We start from the raw sequence: 13,441 nt of genomic DNA, 5'->3' as shown, positions 1-13,441 counted from the left end.
GTTGCATTCTAAGTGAGATCGTGTTGTTAATCGCAGTCTTGTGTCATTCTTGTTTTGCTTGCCATTTGCAAACCGTCATCCGTTTCCGGTGATCTTTATATCGATTTCAACCGAAATCATCTCATCTTTCCAGCGGCATACTTGGTTTGCCAAGTTGATGCCTTGACCATTATTTCCCTTCTGGAGCACGCATATGCATTGCATATCATATCTTGCATATCATGCCATGTATTGCATCATGTTGCTTGTGCATTGCACCGTGATTGATTGTTGTTCCTTTGCTTGTGTTCTTGCCTTGGGTACAACCGGGAGACGAGTACGTGAACGAGTAACCTATTGAGTATGCTAACGAGGATCAAGCTTTCGACAACTCTGAGAACTTTGCAGGCAAGATGACCATACCCTCAAGATCACTTCTATCTTTGCTTGCTAGTTTTTCGCTCTATCTTTATGTCGTGCTACCTACCACTTGTTATATCTTGCCTCCCATATTTCCATGTCAAGCCTCTAACCCACGGTCGGTGTCAAAACCGGCGGATCTCGGGTAGGGGGTCCCGAACTGTGTGCCTAAGGTCAATGGTAACAGGAGACAGGGGAAATGATGTTTACCCAGGTTCAGGCCCTCTCTATGGAGGTAATACCCTACATCCTGCTTGATTGATATTAATGAATATGAGTATTACAAGAGTTGATCTACCTCGAGATAGTAATGGCTAAACCCTAGAGGTCTAGCTTGTACGGCTATGGTAATGAATCTATCGACTAGCCTGGCCTTGGCTTATATAATGCACCAAAGGCCTAGGATAACAGGAGTCCTAGCCGAATACGTTGGTGGAGAGGAGTCCTTGTCTTTATCACCAAGTCTTGTGGAATACTCCTTCTATGCGGCATGGGCTGCCTGAAGTGGCCCATGAGTGAACCGCCATGGGGGTCCTCGGCCCGTTCCACCTGGTCGGGAGACGATGTGGTGAGTACCCCCTAGTCCAGGACACCGTCAGTAGCCCCCTGAACCGTTCTTCAAGTTGGAGACGCTCCTCGATCCTTCTGAACTGTTCTTCATCTTCGGTCGTCGGTCTTGAAAACTGGTTCAACAAATCTTTTCGTCTTCGATCTTGAGGATCGCCGAAGTGAATCCGAAGGGTTTACACATCGGGTATCCGAGGAGCCCCTTTAAGTTCTCGGCCTTTACCAATGCCTTAGGATTATTTTTTTATGCCACACCTCTAGTTTGAAGTTGTTCTCGTGCGACGGTGTCCTCTTGCATCCGAGCTCCAATGCCAGACTGCATTTGAGATATCTTTTGCAGCCAAGCACCAACGCCGGACTATATCCGAGCTCCAACACCGGACTATGTACGAGGTGTCATAGATCACCTTGGCTTGAAAAGGTTTGAAGGAGGTTATCCGAGTTTAATGCTGAAAAGTTCTCTATGGAACGAGCCATTCGAATTCGGGCTTTATGCCGGACCACTTCCGAGCTCCAACGATGGTCAACGTCCGAGGTGTCCTAAACTACCCCGGTCTTTTAAAAGATTGAACGAATTCAACCGAGCTTAATGCCAGAAATGCCCTCTATGGAGCCAGCGACTGGCGCCCGAGCTTTATGCCGGACTGCTTCTAAGATGGTGCACCACCCCGACCGCGGGCTGATTTTTGTGAATATTTTTGATTGGTGCAATTTACTCTCTGCCGAGATATATAGCAAATATATGTATATCTAGTAGCCCTCAAGGTGTGTGTCGGTCTAAATCCAAGGTGCACCTAAAGGAAAACATAAAACTACTGATCCTGGTAGCCCCTGAGACTCAAGTAGATTTGCGAAATCGGCCTGAGGATCAACTCCTAGCTCGGCAGCATACGTAGGAATAGAAACGCAGTGTAATACATTAAAGATAATAGTGATTGGCGAATGGGCCCTTGAAAGAGGGTTTTGAGAAGTTTCCGCAATATATCAGACTGATTCCATATAGGTCCAGATGGTACCTATTGTTGTCTGAAGACGCGTTTGCCCATAGTTCGGTCAAGCCGAACACTAAGCACTTTGAATTTTCTATACTGAACAGGCAATGCAGTAGCCCCCGAGACACTGGTCGGGTGGCAACACCAGATTAGGGGATCGATGTGCCCCTTTAATATTTATAAATAATGAGAGCAAAGCCCAGTAGCCCCCGAGCCTTAATGTGGGCACGGGTGGCCGAATTAAGGATCGATATCTGTGTGAATTTTTTTGTTGTGTTTAGCACAAACTTCTCGAAAAGAGAATAAAGATCTCTTAAAGGAGCTAGAGCCAGCGAAAGCTGGGCTCACCAAGGTTGGCCCCAAGGGGCTTAATAGATAGGAAATCGATGCCACTTCGGATTTGGGAGAGCTTTGTGTAAGTTGCTCGCTTGGTATTTAAAAGATTAGCTGCAATAAATCGACTTTACTCGCAATTTATGATCCTATGTATCCAAGTATTTTACATCATTAATGCTCGGATCCGCATTGTACAAAACTTTGTTGACCGACCATCGGCTTCCACCTCCTCGGCCAAAAACCGGGGAGTGTTTGTCCTTCTTTATAAAGCCTTCATGAGAGGAAAGATTTACGACAAACAAGGCAATCCGGTCATACAGTTTAATAAAAAAAGGTACGCGGAGAGATATGTTATATTAAGAAACATCTTCCAAGGAAAATAGTCCTGCTATAGGTTCCTTTCTTTGGGTCGTCATGCTTATCATGATCATGAAACCTCATCTCCGATCAATGTGGGAGGAAGATATTGAGGATTTAGTTCGGGCAAAGTTCCCGAACTCTATGGTATTAATGAACCAAAATTTTCACTTCCGTCATTGCCGACCAATGTGATCCTTTAAGATCACTAGCTTTCGGCTTCACCCAGTCCGAGGTACTAACTCAGATGACCCGGTAGTAACAATCACAGAGTTGCTCCATTTACCACCTAGCCAAACAATGGGGAACGTAGGGGTAAGCACATGTGCCAACAACCCAGCTTTGCAAAAATCTTAAGTCAAATTGATGCATATTTATGGCTTTATAACGATGATTACGGAAGGCAGCCCTTGTATATTAAATACAAATGACAATGATATGTTTATTTTGACTCCGTTGCGACCATTTATCAGTTGAAAGTGGCCCATCATCGGCTTCTACCCCTTTGTAGATACTACGCAGGGTGTCTCCGCAATAACAAGACAACCCTTAGCCGGCGTCTCGGTGCCCAAAGGCAGTTGTATTAGCGGAAACGAGGCAATCAGATATGCGGGCTTTATAACTTTCACTTAGTCATAGGAGCTTTAAACTGGGGAATCTGGCTACGAGCCCCCGGTTAGTGTTCAGCGACAGCCGAGGTCAAGCCATAAACACTTCGGCCAATGTTATGAACGGCCCATCATTTAACATAGTCATCGGATCGCTGACCAGTTTACGCTTATTATGGCAGTCAGTTTTCGGCTTTCTCCACTGAGGTGCTTAACCATGCGAGCTGGAAGCACAATCGCAGTGGTTCTCTCTTGGCGCACCTAGCCAAACAAAGCAGAACGTTGGAGGCAAGCACAGGAGCCGGGCAACCCAACTATTTGACCGAAGACACAATTTGAAACCGATGCATATATAGCAATATCTGAGAATGTTTTTGCCGAATCCCTAAAGGTGTCCGGCGTTGCACTGTGAGACTTATGTTGGAAACACACAAATAGTTTAAAAGTGCCATAAGCTTGGAAAACCAAAAAACGTCAGTAAAAACTTGATGTCCGAACAAGATCAAGTGTTCGGTGCCAATCCGAAAAATGGAAAAAATTGTGCTTATGTCATGCTTTAACATGCCACATCCAATCTCGAGACTTCACGCGGGTCCGCCTACGGCTTCAAGCTCGTTATCCCAAAGGCGGAGTACTTCTCTGAGGTTAGTTTAGAAAAAAGACTTTGCAACAACCAAGAAGAAAACACATTTACTATAAAACAACTTATATAAATTTTAAGAGCCCCCAAGTGACTTGGGTAAGAGAATTTTATGTATAATGATTGTATGTACCGAAGTACATATATCATATCTGTGTTCACCCAAACTTTAAACGCGTCTTAACCGACCATCGGCTTCTCCCTCTTCGGTCAAGGGCCGAAAAGTGTTATGTACTCCACCTGTCGAGAATATCGACGATGTTTCCGATAACCAGGCAATTCGGCCATAAGGTTGTAACAGACAAAGCGCGCTCAGGAAACTTATGCTATATTACTGACGAAGTGTAAGAAGCATCTTCGAAGAAAATAGTACCCCACCGATACCTTTCTTTGGCTGCTTATTGTTACTATGAGACTTGTGGAACAGATTTTTGTACTCATGAGTTCCGTTGTGTGCCGACCATGATTGAAAACAATAAGAGCGCTAGCTTTTGGCTTCACCCAGTCTGAGGTACTAAGTCGGATGACCCGGTAGTAACAATCACAGAGGTGCTCCCTTTACCGCCTAGCCAAACAATCGGGAACGTAGGGGTAAACACAGGAGCCAGGCAACCCAGCTTGCGAAACACTTAAGTCAACATGGTGCATATTGTGGCGTAATACACGAACAAGGAACGAAGCCATACAAGTATAATCATATGCAAGAGGAAAGTTTTCATAAAGGAAGCCCCTAAATAAACGGGGTATTTGAATTTGTGTGTCACAAACAAAGTTTTGACAAGGAATTTTGTCACAAACAACTTTTTGCCAAAAAGTATAATGCTTGGTCGAACCGAACAAAATTTAAAACTGAAAGTTTTTTAGCACGAAAGCGACGTAGCTGGTTAATGTGCTCGGTGTTGATGACGCGATTCGGGCTTGTGGCGGGACGAAGACGCCCATTGATCTATGACAGATCCGATAAGGTTCGCAGTCCTCGGCATGGCCGAGGTCCCAGCCTCCAAGCTCGAGGTGTCTGAGCAAGGAGTTCGACACTCCAACGTAGTGACGCGGCTCGGCCAATGCCAGCCGGCAGAGTGACGCTGAAGTCCCCGGTGTGGGTTAATGAAGTGATGATGAATCCCCCGGTCTAGCCGAGGTGACAGTGCTGCCCAATCCAGATCATTTACCTGTGCACAGAAGATAGTGCAAGCCGGAGATAACAGTAATAAAAAAGGTTGCATGATTAATAATTCATGCAAAGTGAGTAATAAAATAAATATGGCCCTTGCGTCAAACACCCGACGAGGTAGGACCCTCTTGATGATGCCGAAGTCCCTGAGGCAACCGATCATGTCGGTATGGCAATTCAACCAACAAGATGATCATGCGAGCTGATTTATGCCAATTGGGACGATGACGTTGGCTTGTCAAAGTGACCGCGTGACGCAGTCGAAGTCGATCACCACACACATAAAATAGTGTGGTCCAAAACGAATAATATATATATATAATCCTTGCGTAATTGCTTTTTGCAAAAATAATTTATTTAAAGATATGTGTCTTGGCACCAAAGTCAATATCGATCTAGGGTGTCAGCTTGATGCGGTAAAGGCGTGGCAAATCCGAATTCACAGGTCGGCCCGAGCTCTGGATGCAGCGTTCGCTGAACTATGTACGGAAACTGACCGAACCACCACGCGACCGTCGTTAATGCGGCCACCATTTGATAGACCTGTGTACAGATGATGGAACAAACCAGAGTAATAATTCCTTGGAAAAGATAATGAACCAAACAAAAATTACTACGATTAATAGCACGTGGTTTATTTGTTGTAGCAGTCCGGAGAAAGGTTACTCCCAAAATTGGGACTCGATCCGCACACCCATTGGCTGATGTGTGATGAAGCGATGGCATGGCGATGCTGGCAAAGATTGTCTCGCCGAGGCAAAGCCCCCGGCCCAGCTAACGTAACGAAGCTGGTCGACTGGTGACGCTGAAGTCTCCGGAGTAGGTGACGAAGAAATAGCAGAGCCCCCGGTCCAGCCGAGGTGTCGAAGTAGGTCGGCGTGATGGACATCGGCTTGAAGAAGAAACAGTGCGGCCATGCCGATGCAGGCCGTAGCTCGTGACATGGTCAATGCTGGCATGATGAAGTGATTGTGCGGCGATGCCGGTGTGCCCGCTCCGTGTAGTCCGTGGGGCGGCGATGTTCATGATGATTTATCCTTTGCGATGCTGAACTCTTGTTCAGTTCACAGAGATGATGATCCAAAGAAGTTGAGCTCGGCGTAACAAAGCGACGACGTGTCTAGCGCAGGTCGGCAGCCGTAGAGCAACGTTGTCGGGCTGGTTTGACACCGGCGCGATGGTGAAGATCATATTGGAAAAGACTTTAAATTTAGCGGGATGTGTTTGGGAACAAAACAGAATACCACATACAAAACTTCCTTCAAAAAGGATGTCCAAAATCCCATTCATAAAAAAGATGAACTCGGGTCAGATTCGTTCTCGCACAAAAAATAGATCTGAAAAGTGATGCACTAATCGGAAGGTCCCGGAGATTGGACGGTAGGATCGAGCTGAAATTTTGAGGGATGGTAGATATCGTAATTCCGCAACATATGGACAGTTGGATCTTCCAAAGGACCTCCGAGATGGGCTCTGGTGATCACGCCCTAAACTTGTCCAGATTTGACAGGGCTCCGGTATATCGTAGATTTCCAGAGATTACTCCATTAGAACTCGACAAAATTTTCCAGGGTTGTTGTAGACTCAATTATGCGCAATTCCACCGAAGCAATCGTTAAAACAACACTCAAGGAGACGGTGGCGGTGGATACAAGTTCGCTGTCCAGAAAAATAGCACGGTCACCCGAGGGCAATGTTGACGTTGAGCCCCCGAGCTCCATGGATGATTCCTCCATGATCTTGATAGAGATCGGAGTTGATGTTGATGAAGGCCCTCATCCGAACATGACGATTAGAGGTAGGGAGCAGTCCTCGATCAAGCCAAGGTGACCAGTCGAGCCAGCGACGAACATGCCGACGTCACAGTTGATCTGCAGTCGAGCCATTGATCCTTTGCCGATCACACAACAGAACTCTCAATGAAAGCACCAATGTCGATGTCAAAACCGGCGGATCTCGGGTACGGGGTCCCAAACTGTGCGCCTAAGGTCGATGGTAACAGGAGACAGGGGACATGATGTTTACCCTGGTTCAGGCCCTCTCTATGGAGGTAATACCCTACGTCCTGCTTGATTGATGTTGATGAATATGAGTATTACAAGAGTTGATCTATCTCGAGATCGTAATTGCTAAACCCTAGAGGTCTAGCTTGTATGGCTATGGTAATGAATCTATCGACTAGCCTGGCCTTGTCTTATATAATGCACCAGAGGCCTAGGATAACAAGAGTCCTAGCCGAATACGTTGGTGGAAAGGAGTCCTTGTCTTGATCACCAAGTCTTGTTGAATACTCCTTGTATGCGGCATGGGCTGCCCAAAGTGGCCCATGAGTGAACCGCCATGGGGGTCCTCGGCCCGATCCACCTAGTTGGGAGACTATGTGGTAAGTACCCCCTAGTCTAGGATACCGTCCCCCACCTTCCAAGCAAACCGTTGTTTGGCTATGTTACCGCCTTTGCTCAGCCCCCTCTTATAGCGTTGTTAGTTGCAGGTGAAGTTGAAGTTTGTTCCATGTTGGAACATGGTTATGTTGGGATATCATATTATCTCTTATTTAAATTAATGCATCTATATACTTGGTAAAGGGTGGAAGGCTCATCCTTTTGCCTGGTGTTTTGTTCCAATGTTGCTGCTTTAGTTTCCGTCATACCAGTGTTATGTTCCTTGATTTTGCGTTCCTTACGCGGTCGGGTGTTATGGGAACCCCTTGACAGTTTGCTTTGAATAAAACTCCTCCAGTAAGGCCCAACCTTGGTTTTAACATTTTTCACCTAAGCCTTTTTCCCTTGGGTTCTGCAGACTCAAGGGTCATCTTTATTTTAAACCCCCGGGCAAGTACTCCTCTGAGTGTTGGTCCAACCTGTCAACCACCGATGGCCACCAGGGGCAACTCTGGGCTGGCCTGGACAATCCGGTGTGCCCTGAGAACAAGATATGTGCAGCTCCTATCGGGATTTGTCGGCACAATCATGCGGCTTTGCTGGTCTTGTTTTACCATTGTCGAAATGTCTCGTAACCGGGATTCCGAGACTGATCGGGTCTTTCCGAGAGAAGGAATCTCCTTCGTTGACTGTGAGAGCTTGTGATGGGCTAAGTTGGGACACCCCTGCAGGGTATAAACTTTCGAGAGCCGTGTCCGCGGTTATGTGGCATATGGGAATTTGTTAATATCCGGTTGTAGAGAACTTGACACTTGGCTTAAATAAAATGCATCAACCGCGTGTGTAGCCGTGATGGTCTCTTTTCGATGGAGTCCGAGAAGTGAACATGATCTTGTGTTATGCTTGAACGTAAGTTTCCAGGATCACTTCTAGCTTCTCGACCGTGTGTTGCTTCTCTTCTCGCTCTTATTTGCGTATATTTGCCACCATATATATATATATGCTTACTGCTTGCTGCAGCTCCACCTCACTACCTTCTCCTACCCATAAGCTTAAATAGTCTTGATATCACGGGTGTGAGATTGCTGAGTCCTCGTGACTCACGGATACTTCCAAACAGTTGCAGGTGCCAATGATGCCAATGCAGGCGATGCTACCGAACTCAAGTGGGAGTTCGACGATGATCTGGGTCGTTACTACATTTCGTTTCCTGATGATCAGTAGTGGAGCCCAATTGGGATGATCGGGGATCTAGCATTTGGGGTTGTCTTCCTTTATTTTGGTTTCGTAGTCGTACCTTTGATTGTACATTGGGTGATGTATGTATTATTTATGTATTGTGTGAAGTGGCGATTGTAAGCCAACTCTTTATCCCTTTCTATTCAGTACATGGATTGTGTGAAGATTACCCCTCTTGTGACAAAACTACCATGCGGCTATGCCTCTAAGTCGTGCCCTGACACGTGGGAGATATAGCCGCATTGTGGGTGTTACAAATATGCAAGGGATGGATAAGACAATTCCCGAGATCTTCGCAATGCTAAAGGTTGCGGAGGTAGAAATGAAGAAGCAGCATCAAGTGTTGATTGTTAACAAGACCACTAGTTTCAAGAAGAAGGTCAAAGGGAAGAAGAGGAACTTCAAGAAGAACGGCAAACAAGTTGCTGCTCAAGTGAAGAAGCCCAAGTCTGGACCTAAGTCCGAGACTGAGTGCTTCTACTACAAAGGGACAGGTCACTGGAAGCGGAACTGCCCAAGTATTTGGCGGATAAGAAGGATGGCAAAGTGAAAGGTATATTTGATATACATGTTATTGATGTGTACCTTAGTAATGCTCGTAGTAGCGCCTGGGTATTTGATAGTGGTTCTATTGCTCATATTTGCAACTCTAAACAAGGGCTAAGGATTAAACGAAAATTGGCTAAGGACGAGGTGACGATGCGTGTGGGAAATGGTTCCAAAGTCGATGTGATCGCCACCGGCACGCTACCTCTACATCTACCTTCGGGATTAGTTTTAGACCTGAATAATTGTTTTTTGGTGCCAGTGTTAAGCATGAACATTATATCTGGATCTTGTTTGATGCGAGATGGTTATTCATTTAAATCAGAGAATAATTGTTATTCTATTTATATGAGTAATATCTTTTATGGTCATGCACCCTTGATGAGTGGTCTATTTTTGTTGAATATCAATAGTAGTGATACACATATTCATAGTATTGAAGCCAAAAGATACAAGTTTAATAATGATAGTGCAACATATTTGTGGCACTGCCATTTAGGTCATATTGGTGTAAAGTGCATGAAGAAACTCCATGCTGATGGACTTTTGGAATCACTTGATTATGAATCACTTGATGCTTGCGAACCATACCTCATGGGCAAGATGAGTAAGATTCCGTTCTCTGGAACAGCAGAGCGAGCAACACACTTATTGGAAATAATACATACTGATGTATGCGGTCCGATGAGTCTTGAGCCTCGCGGCGGGTATCATTATTTTCTGACCATCACAAATGATTTGAACAGATATGTGTATATCTACTTGATGAAACATAAGTCCAAAACATTTGAAAAGTTCAAAGAATTTCAGAGTAAAGTGGAAAATCATCATAACAAGAAAATAAATTTTCTATGATATGAGCGTGGAGGTGAATATTTGAGTTATGAGTTTGGTCTTCACTTGAAACAATGCAGAATAGTTTCGCAACTTACGCCACCTGGAACACCACAGCGTAATGGTTTGTTCGAGCATCGTAACATCACTTTATTAGATATGGTGCAATCTATGATGTCTCTTATTGATTTACCGCTATCGTTTTGGGGTTATGCTTTAGAGACGGCTGCATTCAGGTTAAATAGGGCACCATCTATATCCGTTGAGACGACACCATATGAACTATGGTTTGGCAAGAAACCCAAGTTGTTGTTTCTTAAAGTTTGGGGTTGTGTTGCTTATGTGAAAATCCTTCAACCTGACAAGATCGAACCCAAATCGGAGCAATGTGTCTTCATAGGATGCCCAAAGGAGACTTTTGGGTACACCTTCTATCACAGATCCGAAGGCAAAATATGCATTGCTAAGAATGAATCCTTTCTAGAGGAGTTTCTCTCAAAAGACGTGAGTGGGAGGAAAGTAGAACTTGATGAGGTAATTGTACCTTCTCCAGAATTGGAAAGTAGTTCATCACAGAAATAAGTTCCAGTGATTCCTACACCAATTAGTGAGGAAGCTAATGATGATATCATGAAATTTCTGATCAAGTTACTACTGAACCTCATAGGTCAACCAAAGTAAGATCTGTACTAGAGTGGTACAGTAATCCTGTTCTGGAGGTCATGTTACTTGACCATGATGAACCTACGAACTATGAGGAAGAAATGATGAGCCCATATTCTGCGAAATGGCTTGAGGCCATGAAATCTGAGATGGGATCCATGTATGAGAACAAAGTGTGGACTTTGGTTGACTTGCCCGATGATCGGCAAACAATAGATGATAAATGGATCTTTAAGAAGAGGACTGACGATGACGGTAATTTTACTGTCTACAAAGCTTGACTTGTTGCGAAAGGTTTTCGACAAGTTCAAGGAGTTGACTACGATGAGACCTTCTCACCCGTAGCGATGCTTAAGTTTGTCTGAATCATGTTAGCAATTGCCGCATTTTATGATTATGAAATTTGGCAAATGGATGTCAAAACTGCAGTCCTTAATGGATATCTTAAAGAAGAGTTGTATATGATGCAACTAGAAGGTTTTGTCGATCCAAAAGGTGCTAACAAAGTGTGCAAGCTCCAGCGATCCATTTATGGACTGGTGCAAGCCTCTCGAAGTTGGAATATACACTTTGATAGTGTGATCAAAGCATATGGTTTTATACAGACTTTTGGAGAAGCCTGTATTTACAAGAAAGTGAGTGGGAGCTCTATAGCATTTCTGATATTATATGTGGACGAAATATTATTGATCGGAAATGATACTGAATTTCTGAATAGCATAAAAGGATACTTGAATAAGAATTTTTCAATGAAAGACCTCGGTGAAGCTGCTTATACATTGGGTATCAAGATCTATAGAGATAGATCAAGACGCTTAATTGGACTTTCACAAAGCACATACCTTGATAAAGTTTTGAAGAAGTTCAAAATGGATCAGTCAAAGAAAGGGTTCTTGTCTGTGTTACAAGGTGTGAAGTTGAGTCAGACTCAATGCCCGACCACTACAGAATATAGAGAGAAAATGAAAGTCATTCCCTATGGCTCACCATAGGTTCTATCATGTATGCAATGTTGTGTACCAGACCTTATGTGTGCCTTGCTATTAGATTAGCAGGGAGGTACCAAAGTAATCCAGGAGTGGATCACTGGATAGCGGTCAAGAACATCCTGAAATACCTGAAAAGGACTAAGGATATTTTTCTCGTTTATGGAGGTGACAAAGAGCTCATCGTAAATGGTTACGTCGATGGAAGCTTTGACACTGATCCGGATGACTCTAAGTCACAAACCGGATACGTATTTATATTGAATGGTGGAGCTGCCAGTTGGTGTTGTTCCAAGCAGAGCATCGTGGTGGGATGTACGTGTGAAGTGGAGTACATAACTGCTTCGGAAGTAGCAAATGAAGAAGTCTAGATGAAGGAGTTCATATCCGATCTAGGTGTAATACCTAGTGCATTGGGTCCAATGAAAATATTTTGTGACCATACTAGTGCAATTGCCTTGGCAAAGGAATCCAGATTTCACAAGAGAAGCAAGCACATCAAGAGACGCTTCAATTCCATTTGCGATCAAGTTAAGGAGGGAGACATAGAGATTTGGAAGATACATATGGATTTGAATATTGCAGACCCGTTGACTAAGCCTCTCTCACGAGCAACACACGATCAACACCAAGACTCCATGGGTGTTAAAATCATGGCGATGTGAACTAGATTATTGACTCTAGTGCAAGTGGGAGACTAAAGGAAATATGCCCTAGAGGCAATAATAAAGTTGTTATTTATATTTCCTTATATCATGATAAATGTTTATTATTCATGCTAGAATTGTATTAATCGGAAACTTAGTACATGTGTGAATACTAGACAAACAGAGTGTCCCTAGTATGCCTCTACTTGACTAGCTAGCTCGTTAATCAAAGATGGTTATGTTTCCTAGCCATAGACATGTGTTGTCATTTGATGAACGAGATCACATCATTGGAGAATGGTTTGATGGACAAGACCCATCCGTTAGCTTAGCATAATGATCATTTAGTTTTATTGCTATTAGTTTCTTCATGATTTATACATGTTCCTCTAACTATGAGATTATGAAACTCCCGAATACTGGAGGAACACCTTGTGTGCTATCAAATGTCACAACGTAACTGGGTGATTATAAAGATGCTCTACAGGTGTCTCCGATGGTGTTTGTTGAGTTGGCATAGATCGAGATTAGGATTTGTCACTCCGTGTAATGGAGAGGTATCTCTGGGCCCTCTCGGTGATGCACATCACTATGAGCCTTGCAAGCAATGTGTCTAATGAGTTAGCCACGGGATGATGCATTACAGAACGAGTAAAGAGACTTGCCGGTAACGATATTGAACTAGGTATGATGATACCGACGATCGAATCTCGGGCAAGTAACATAGTGATGACAAAGGGAACAACATGTGTTGTTATGCGGTTTGACCGATAAAAATCTTCGTAGAATATGTAGGAGCCAATATGAGCATCCACGTCCCGCTATTTTTTATTGACTGGAGATGTATCTCGGTCATGTCTACATAGTTCTCGAACCCGTAGGGTCCGCACGCTTAACGTTCAATGACGATTTGTATTATGATTTATGTGATTTGATGAACCGAAGTTTGTTCAGAGTCCCGGATGAGATCTCGGACATGACGAGGAGTCTCGAAATGGTCGAGACATAAAGATTTATATATTGGAAGGTTATGTTTGGACACCGGAATGGTTTCTGAAAGGTTCGAGCATTTTCC

This window comes from Triticum dicoccoides, chromosome 1A (genome assembly GCF_002162155.2).
Source record: "Triticum dicoccoides isolate Atlit2015 ecotype Zavitan chromosome 1A, WEW_v2.0, whole genome shotgun sequence".
NCBI lineage: Eukaryota > Viridiplantae > Streptophyta > Magnoliopsida > Poales > Poaceae > Triticum > Triticum dicoccoides.
Note: the sequence above shows the minus strand (reverse complement) of the source record.